This window comes from Heterocephalus glaber, unplaced genomic scaffold (assembly GCF_053883595.1).
Source record: "Heterocephalus glaber isolate CG9 unplaced genomic scaffold, H.glaber_assembly_v1.0 deba00001452, whole genome shotgun sequence".
Lineage (NCBI taxonomy): Eukaryota > Metazoa > Chordata > Mammalia > Rodentia > Bathyergidae > Heterocephalus > Heterocephalus glaber.
In genome coordinates this window covers 13737173-13746306 of record NW_028258302.1, presented here as the reverse complement: position 1 = coordinate 13746306, position 9134 = coordinate 13737173, and the positions used below count along the sequence as shown (strand labels likewise).

Here is a 9134-nt window from a genome sequence, read left to right as displayed (position 1 = left end):
TCAGTTTTCTCAACTGCTAAAGCAAAATGCTGGAGACAGAGCAGTGGTTCCAACTCATAGTTCCTTAGAAGGGCTGGGAGAAGCCAAGCAGGGAGGAAGAAACGGGGAGCCCAGGCATATGACCTCCCCACCACTCACCCCTGCATTGCTCCACTCAGAACTGCCCTGCTTCCTCCCTTTCCCACACTGGGCTTCTGTAAGAGTTTGAAAGCCACTTGCCCTGAAAATGAAAATATTAAGTCTTGGTCCACATCCTACTGACCCCCAGATTGTGAGTTAGTAACGGGCAGGGCCTGCATCTGGCTCTCTCTCCCACCCTCACCCCACAGTACCTAGCACAGGCCTGGCTGGTCTCAGAGCTGGACTCTGGATGTGACTCTCTGCTCTGACCACACCCAGGTGACACATGCTGACTGTAGGGGCTAGGACCACAACTTTGCACTGACCAAAGGCCCTGGGTGGCCCACAGAGCACTGGCACTGCCCGGGGAAGCAAGGGCAGGTGGCCAAATGTTCCTGTGGTCCTCCAAACCTTGAACAGCAAAGGAGGGTTCAACAGGACAGAACTGAGGATTCCTGAGCAGTTCTGGTGCAGCAACCTGGCCCTCAGGATGTGGCTGCACTGAAGGGGCAGGGAACCTTGACCCAGTTCTGGAAGGAAGCTCTGGGAGATCAGGGTGAGAGGCCCAACTGGGCAGGGGTTGGGAGACATGAACCCAAGCCTTGCCCTTCTTCAGAGTCCCCAATCTCCTACGGGAGACCTCACACTTGATTCTAATAGGTCCAGGGGTGGCCTCACACTTGCCTGGGTCCTGGTCTGTGCTTCCAAGGTCATATGTTTTTGTCTAGATTGGAAAAGTGGAGTATGTTTTTACTCAATTAATGAAGACCACTTTCTCTTTCCATTCAGACTTCCCCTCCTTCCCACTTGTGTTCTCCCACTTCAAATGACCAAAGGCAGGGGTTTTTTTTGTGTGTGTTTTTTCCCAGAATGGAGATTGAACCCAGGGCCTCAAACTTGCTAAGCAAGCACTACCACTGAGCTACATCCCCAGCCCTTAAATTTTTTTTTTTTTGGTACTGGGGATCGAACTCAGGACCTTGCGCTTGCGAGGCAGGCGGTGGAACCACTGAGCTAAATCCCCGGCCCCCAAAAATTATTTTGACACAGAGTCTCACAAAGGTGCCTAAGCAGGCCTTGAACTTGTAATTCTTCTGCCTCAGCCTCCTGAGTAGCTGGGTTTGCAGGCGTACATCAAGCCCATCGTGCCCATGTATTCTTAACTTTATATTCTCTTTCAAGAAGCCCTCCAAACAAATTGCTGGCCCCACAGTCTGGGATCTGCCCATTGAGTCTTTAGTTTTTCCAACCCTGAAGATCTTCATAGGAAAAGACTTGTTTTTTCCTTTATTTTACCTTTTCTTTTTTTTTTTTGGTACTGGGGATCGAACTCAGGACCTTGAGCTTTCGAGGCAGGCGGCAGAACCACTGAGCTAAATCCCTGGCCCTGTTTTTTTCCTTTACTAAACTAGGGATGGGGCCGGGGATTTAGCTCAGTGGTTCTGGCACCTGCCTCACAAGCCCAAGGACCTGAGTTCGATCCCTGGTACCAAAAAAAAAAACCAAACCAACTAGGGATGGAACCCAAGGCCTCGCACAGTCTAGGCAAGCACTCACAGCTGACACCTGTGAGCTCAGAGCCTCCCCTCTCCTCCCTGAGACCTGGGCCACACCCCCTTCTGCAGCCTGGACAGCTGGGCCTTCACCTCAGTCCCAGCCACTCTTTGCTGGTGAGGTGGCAGTAGACACCATTTTCCCCTCTCCTTTTGTGAGCCTGCTTCTCCTCAGTTCTGGTCTCCAGGAGCCAGAATCACAGCCAGCCTAAAACACCTCCAGCAGTGCTTTCCTGCCCTCCCAGCAAATCGGGCGCACTGCCCTCAAGCCCCGGCCTTGCTGCTTACTGGCTGTGACAGTGAGAAGGTTACCTTGCCACACACATTGAAGTTTTCTGAGCTTCCTTTTACTCATCCATAAAGTAGGGGTATCTCCTGGGAACAGGACTGTCCATGACTGTTTCAACAGGGACTCTCCAGATGGTGCCTCCCTTGGGAAGGGCTTCTCTTGGGATTGGCCTCTGCCCCACACAGCTGCAACCCAGAGGAAGTTCTGGACGGTGGGCCTTGCAGAGCCCTTACATGTTTGATGGTGGGCACACTTTGTGCTCAAGTGCAGGAAATCCTTGGACCATGTTTTTTGTTGTTGTTATTTTTTATTTTTTGGGGTTTTTTTTGGTACCGGGGATCAAACTCGGGTCCTTGCGCTTGCGCAGCAGGCGGCGAAACCACTGAGCTAAATCCCCGGCCCCTGTTGCTGTTGCTGTTGCTGTTGTTGTTGTTGTTGTTGTTGTTGTTGTTTAGTTTTTTTGAAATGGGGTCTTGCTGTGTAGTCCAGGCTGGCCTTCAACTTACTATGTAGCCCAAGCTGGCCTCAAACTTGTGGCAATCCTCCTGCTTTAGCCTCCAGATTGCTGGGATTACAGGTGTCCACCACCATGCCCAGCTTGACTATGGTATTAAACTCATCCTTTTCTCCTTTCCTGCCAACTCCTTCCCCTCCCTTGGAGGGGCTCTGAGGCTTCCTACCAAATTCAGTGCCATCTTGGGGATCAGACTTCCAAATAGATCCTCTTGGGGACGAATCCCTAACCCATTGCCCACCACTGATCTCCACCCCCATGACTACCACACCTCAGCTAAGCATGGTTGGCGTCACCTCAAGGCCCTCTGGCTATGCCTAAATTTTGCCCTCTGTCTTTATCTGGCACTTGAGGCTCTCTACAGTTTGGTCTCATGATTCACTCTGTGCTTCATATATACCAGCTTGGTTTTTGTTCCCAGAGCACACCTTTGCTATACTATGTCCAAGCCTTTGTGCTAGCTGTTCTTCCACCTGAAACACACTGTCTGGCTCCCATGTAGTGCATTCACCCTCCAATGCCTAGCTGGAAGGTCTCCTCCTCCAGGCAGGCTCCCCTCATCCCTCAGATGGAACAGCACTGCCCTCTCAGCTCTGAGTACACAGCTGCTTCAGGGCCCTCTCGAAGCAGGCTGGGAATCACAGTGGGAATGGTCATCATCGATGGACAGCAACTCAGTTTACAAATGGCTCACCTTTCTAGTATGTGGGGCTGAGAAAGGCAGGGAAGGCTCCAGGCATTACCTCATCTGACTGCTGAGGAGGCAGGCTCAGAAGAGGTCAGATGCCCCAGGAACAGCCTGAATGCAGAGGCAGTATTGAGCCCAAAGTGGATTCTAGACATACCCCTGCCTTAGGCCCCAGCTTCCCCTTCCTCTCCCCCATGCCTTGTGACCTGCTTGAGACCTTCCTCTTTTGGACTGAGAGGATATTGGTCAATTTTTATTTTTATCTCTACTTATTTACTTTGTAATACAGGATCTTGCTATGTTGCCCAGGCTGGCTTTGAGCTGCTGGGCTCAAGTGATCCTCCTGCCTTCAACCTCCTGGGACTATAGGCATACTTTTATTTTTATTTTATTTTGTAGTCCAATTTTAATCACATGCTCCATAAAATTCTGTTGAAGTAACAGACACTCCCATATATGCAAGCACCCCCCCCCCACACACACACTCACATCTGTTCTAGGACCTTTATCACCCAACTCAAGTTCATTTGACCTTGGTGGCAGTGCCCAGGTTCTGGTAGGATAAGGAGCCCGCTTGAGGCCCAGACCTTCTCTGAGGAGGAGAAGGAGACACAAACAGGTTTCTTCCCCTGCCCCCAAGTTTATCAGTCCTCTGCAGGCCCCAGCAAATTGGATGCTCAGCTTTGGAAGGACAGCTGCCCCCTGCCTGTTGCCTTACACTCTCTGTTACCTCAGAGCTATGTGACCTTGTGCTATCGCTTTAGCTCTCTGAGACTTGGACCCTCTTCAGAACATTTTTTGGCTGGAATGAGATAAAACGAGAGGACACACTTAAAATACAAAATAACAATGACTAAATGTGAGCCACCTCTTCAGGAGGCCACCTCTCACAGGAACCATCTCAGGTGGGGTCTAGCCAGTAACCATATAAGCCCCTTCCAGCGCTAAGAATTCCCTGGCAGAAGCAGTGAGACAGGGGCCTGATAAGCCCCTCACTAACACAACTTGGCTCACAAGGTCCTGTTTGCCCACAGAAGTGCAAAGGTCACCTCAACAGGAAACACACACAGGTGGCTGGGCAGAGGGCTCAGAGGCAGAGCAAAGATTTCTAGTCCCAGGACCTGGGGGCTGTGTGAGTGGGATGCCTGTTTCTGGGACACATAGGCACAAAGCCACACCTTCTATACAAACTCACAAACATGGGCACACCCTCACAGGCACTGATTCAAACCACACACTAGCCCCCCAAAATACACAGAGACAGGAGACACGAGATCACACACACATTCCCAGAGGTGAATGCACAAGGTCAGAAACACAGAGAGCTCCCTGGTCACTCCAACACGTGTACTCATGCATGCGGGAGCGCGCGCGCGCGCGCACACACACGCACACACCGGAGCACACTTATCAGTCTGGGGCAGGCGCTGGCACTGCTGAGTCACCACAGGCAGCTTAGCTCAGCCCAACAGAGCTGGAGCCACGTGCCTGGCCCAGTGGGGAGGGGGCGGGGCCTGCTCAGCTCTTTAGAATAACCCAGTCCACCCAGCTGCCTTCGGGGGCTTTCCCCTCCTCGGCCTTTTACTGAGTCAGGGATGGGGGCCGGTGAGGACCCGGGAGGAAGCCCCCGTTTGCAGAGGCCAAGTCGGAGAGTTCACAACTTGCTCTCTTCTGGGTGCATGAATACTTGCGGGAGCAATTAAAATATAACACGACATCCATTATTGAAAATTTGCATATATATTTTTACATACTGTCATTTAATCATCACAACAGTTCTACATAAAGTTGGTACTATTATTAATCCCGTTTTACTCTATTACCCTGGAGGGGAGGCGATGGCTTGCCCCAAGCCACAAAGCTGGTAAACACAGAGCCCAGACTCAACTGCTTCCAGATCCTTAGCTCTTAAGAACTGGGCAATAAACAGTGCCTGATGACAGAGGCATACAAAAGCAAGTGAAAGGTGTGTCGGTATGCTTGGGGGCCCGTGTGTGTGTGTGTGTGTGTGTGTGTGTGTGTGTGTGTTACGATGGGGTCCTGGAAATCAGAGACTTAAGGGCCTTACTTAAATCTAAAACAGGACCTGACTCAGAGAAGGTCTCAGCGACTTTGGTGGGTAATAAGTGAATTTATGACTTAGTTCATTTATGTACTGATATAACAATAACACCACTAATCATAATAAATGCTAACACTTATTAAAGGCTTACTGAGACTGGCACTGTTCTTGGCACTTTAAATAGATTATTTTATTTAATTCTGGCAAAAACCCATGAGGAAAATACTTTTATTAACTCCAAGGAGGAAACTGGCTTGGAGAGAGTAGCTTGCCCAAAATAATGTAGGTAGTGAATGGTAGCCTTGGGGATTTACACAGGCAGATTCCAGAGCCTGTCTAGTAGGAAGATTACTAAATTCATAGGGAGCCACTTATCCTCAGTGGGCCTCAGTCTTCCCTATTTGTCCAAAGAAGAGCTTAGCTTTAAATGGCTCTCCGGTATGGAATATTCTATGATTTTATGAATCTGTGATTCTGACACACAGAACAGATTGTGTTTGTTCTCTATGGGCAGAAGTCCTGAATGACCTTAATCTGATGAAGAGTTTTGTTTTTTTTGTTTTTTTGGTACCGGGGATTGAACTCGGGTCCTTGCACTTGCGCAGCAGGCAGGGAAACCACTGAACTAAATCCCCGGCTGATGAAGTTTTTAAAGTCACGGGGCAGTTTTAAAATGAGAGTCCACACTGGAAAGCGTTGGGCTTCCTGACATTGGCATTATGTGATTAAGCAGTGACCACATAGGCCCCTTCCAGCGCTGATGGAACGGAACATTAGGAGGGAAAAATGTCACTGAGAAGTGTGGCAAGAGGGCACAAGAGGACTCAGAACCCACATTCACTGAATGCTTTCCTGCGTGCCAGACCCAAGCTTGGCGTTTAACATACATCGCTAATTCTCAGGAAAAAGTTGTAAGATTTACAGCTGAGAAAACTGATTCAGAGAAGTGACTCGCTCAAGGTTGCACAGGACGAAGTAGTGGAACAGGTAGGTCACCCAGGTGAGTTTCGTCAAGGTCGCTTTCCTAGACCCCCTGTTCCGACCTAGTACCCTCAGTGGCAGGGCCACATGGCAAATTACTTCACACTTTTGCCACATGACGTCAGAGCCCACAGTAGTCAATCCGAGAACTCCTGGCGATCCCCTCCCCGGACCCCTTGGGTCCACCGTGATCTGCCTGCGGCTATGCGTTCCACCCGAGCCGCACCTGCAGCTCCCGCCCCTTCCCGATTTCGGAGCTAGCCCTCCCCCGCCCCGACCTCCCCGCCGGCCCGCAGATTGGCAGTTCCTTGAGCCAATCAGAGCGCCTGGTGGGGCAAGGGCGGGGCCTGCGTCAGAGTTGCCCTGTCAGTGCAGGTGGAGGCCCTCGGCGGGGCAAAGTGGCAGGAACCTCTTAAAGGGCGAGAGCGGCGGAGAGCGAGAACGCGGCCCGGCCCGGCCCGGCCAGGTCCCCGCCCCGTCCAGCCCAGGTGAGCCTGGACCGCCTAGGGGGCGACCCTCAGTTTCTGGGAGGATCAGGGCGAGGGACAGATGAATCCACCCTCCAGGGCCCCGACCGTCCTGGGAGGGGGAGACCAGGGTCCAAAGGTCCCGGGAGGAGGCTCGCCCTAGAGGTCCTGGGTTCCAGGCTCCGAACTCGGGGTCCAAAAAGGCTTGGGCGTCTCGAAGTTTGGGGAGGGGAGGGGAGGGGCTCGGGTCCGGAACCAGCCTAGTGCCGCTGCGTCCCGGTTCGTGTCTCGGCGCTCGTCCCCCGCGAACGGCACAGCCCGGGCCCCCGCACCCCGCCCGGCCGCCGCAGCAGGAGGGGCACCGGCTGGGATCCCTGCGCCCCGTTCTGGCCCTTACGTAACTGGGTTTCCGGACCCAGGGACCCGCGATCTGGGGCGCCGGCGCTGCCTGCCCGGGTGGCTCTGCAGTCCCCGCCCCGGCTCCACGCGCTCCCTTCCTGCCTGGTCTAGGGACTTTCTTTTCCCTCTGGTCTTCTGCGGCTCTCTCGGGCTGAGGTTCCTGCTCACTCTCATTCCTTGGTACCCCTCTCGTCTTCTCTCTTGTCCCTGTGTGGCCCAGTCACTCCCCGTCGGTCCTCATCTTTGCCCAAGAGTTGTCTCGCCCTCACCCACTCTTTCCGGCAGGCCCCACCTCTTTGAGGTAGGACAGACCCCCTCCCGTCCAGAAAGTTGGAGGCGGGGACTTGTCCCGATGGACCCCAGCCCGAGCTCGCCCGGAAGGGGGAGGGAAGGGCCGTGGGGGGTAGGGTTGGGGAAGGTTATTCCAGGACTTACAGCTTCCCCGGAAGGAGGGAGTGGCTGCGTGTGACCCCTCTAGTTCCTGGACTAGGGTGAAAGGCTGCCCCTGGGAGCCTTTTTCTCGAGGAAGAGGTTTGGACATAGTTAGGCTGGGGTGGGCTTTGGGGCAGTTGGGAATCCCTGTGAGAGCTGCAGGATGCCAAGTCAGGGTCAGGTCCTCAGCTACTGAAGGGTGAGGAAGGGACCAGGGAAGGACCAGCGCACTGGCACAGTGCCTCTTCCTTCAGTAAGATTCCCACCTGTACCCTAGTTACAGGCCTGATGGACCGTGTGGTGGGAGGATAGGGTGGGGAGGGACCCATGGGGGGAGGCCAGAGAGGCTTGCATGGGAATAGGGGGTGGCAGGGGAGATAGAAGTGACAGACTGTCAGTCTCCTGTCAAACCTACTGAGGTCACTCCTTGCCATCAAGGCCCTCCTGAGAGTCAGAGAGGCAGATATCTCAGAAATAACTTCTGTACCCTGCAGCCTCTGGTACCTGGTGCTGTTAGGGGCATGTAAATAGGATGATTTAGCAGTTATGAGGTGGGAATTATTAACTCTGAGTAGGAATGGGGGAAGGGAGGCTGCAGAAGGAGGTGGAAGGTCTGAGAAGAAAGGAAACAAGAAACTGTAAGGATCAGAGAGGGAGGAGAAAGGGAGGGAGGGAAACATCAGTGCTCTATGGGCTTTGCATGTAGCAGAACTGGGTTTGAATCCTTGCTCTGCCACATCCTTGTGGTGTGACCTTGCATGAGCCACTTCACCTCTCTGAGCTCCAGGTTCCTCCTTAGTCAATAATCTAGACCTTATAGGCCTTAGCAGAGTCAAATGAGGCACTAAAGCCTCATCTGCTAATCTGAAAGCAGACCAGCATGGTGTTTTAAAAGGGAAGTGAGTAGGGAAGTCCTGAGGTTTCCCTTGAATGTATACAAGAGAATCAGGCAGGGGCTGCCAGGTCACAGCCACATGGGGCACAGGTGGAGCACTTGGGTGTGTGAGTGAAATGAGGAGGCCCCACACCCAGCTGTCTCCTGATCAACCCATCTGCCTGTACCACCTAGACCAGGCTGGCCGCCCTCTGTAGGGCCCAGGTGCTAATAGACACTCTTGGGGCTCTCAGGCTGCTCCACCCCCTAGACCAGTGGAGGGAGGGCCCAGGGAGGGCAGCGCCAGCACCCTCTCTGCAGAGTGGACCCTGGCCAGGAGCCTAGCTGGCTGTGCTGAGCAGGAATATCCCATTCTGGCTGGGAAGATGCTGATGCTGTGTAGGCCCTGTAGCAGCCCAAAGCTCTGCTGGCTGGAGCCAGGCCCAGCTAGGGGCACCTGGGCTGCAGGGTGAGACAGAGTCTTGAGTGAGAGCGAGAAGGGAGATACAAGGAGAGAATCCTGAAGGGGACTATGAAGTGGGAAATCAGAGAAGAACTTAATTTATTTCATATGATTATTCCAAAGTCTTTCCTGAGCACCTACTGTGTGCTATATACAGGTTTGCCAGCTGAAGAGCTGAAAAGGATACCAACAAAGGCCTCGCCATAGAGGCTGAGATTTGTTGGGTTTCAGAATGGGTCTGTGTATGTGTGGGGTCAGAATTTCCCCAGTACTTAAGATTCTGAGATTTACT

General features: G+C 52.9%; 1 protein-coding gene across 21 annotated transcripts in view; it reads left to right on the top strand.

Moving 5' to 3' along the window:
* Nucleotides 1–6541: 6541 nt before the first annotated feature.
* Epb41 (erythrocyte membrane protein band 4.1) overlaps nucleotides 6542–9134 on the top strand; it is a 189661-nt gene continuing 187068 nt past the window's right edge. For 7 of the 21 annotated variants that reach the window (XM_021263213.2, XM_021263214.2, XM_021263211.2 and 4 more), the window contains exon 1: nucleotides 6581–6695. The gene's annotated coding sequence lies outside the window, so the exon portion shown is untranslated. Of the gene's footprint in view, nucleotides 6696–9134 lie in introns of all 21 variants that reach the window. The other 14 variants (XM_087215022.1, XM_021263216.2, XM_021263218.2 and 11 more) reach the window with 8 other exon arrangements.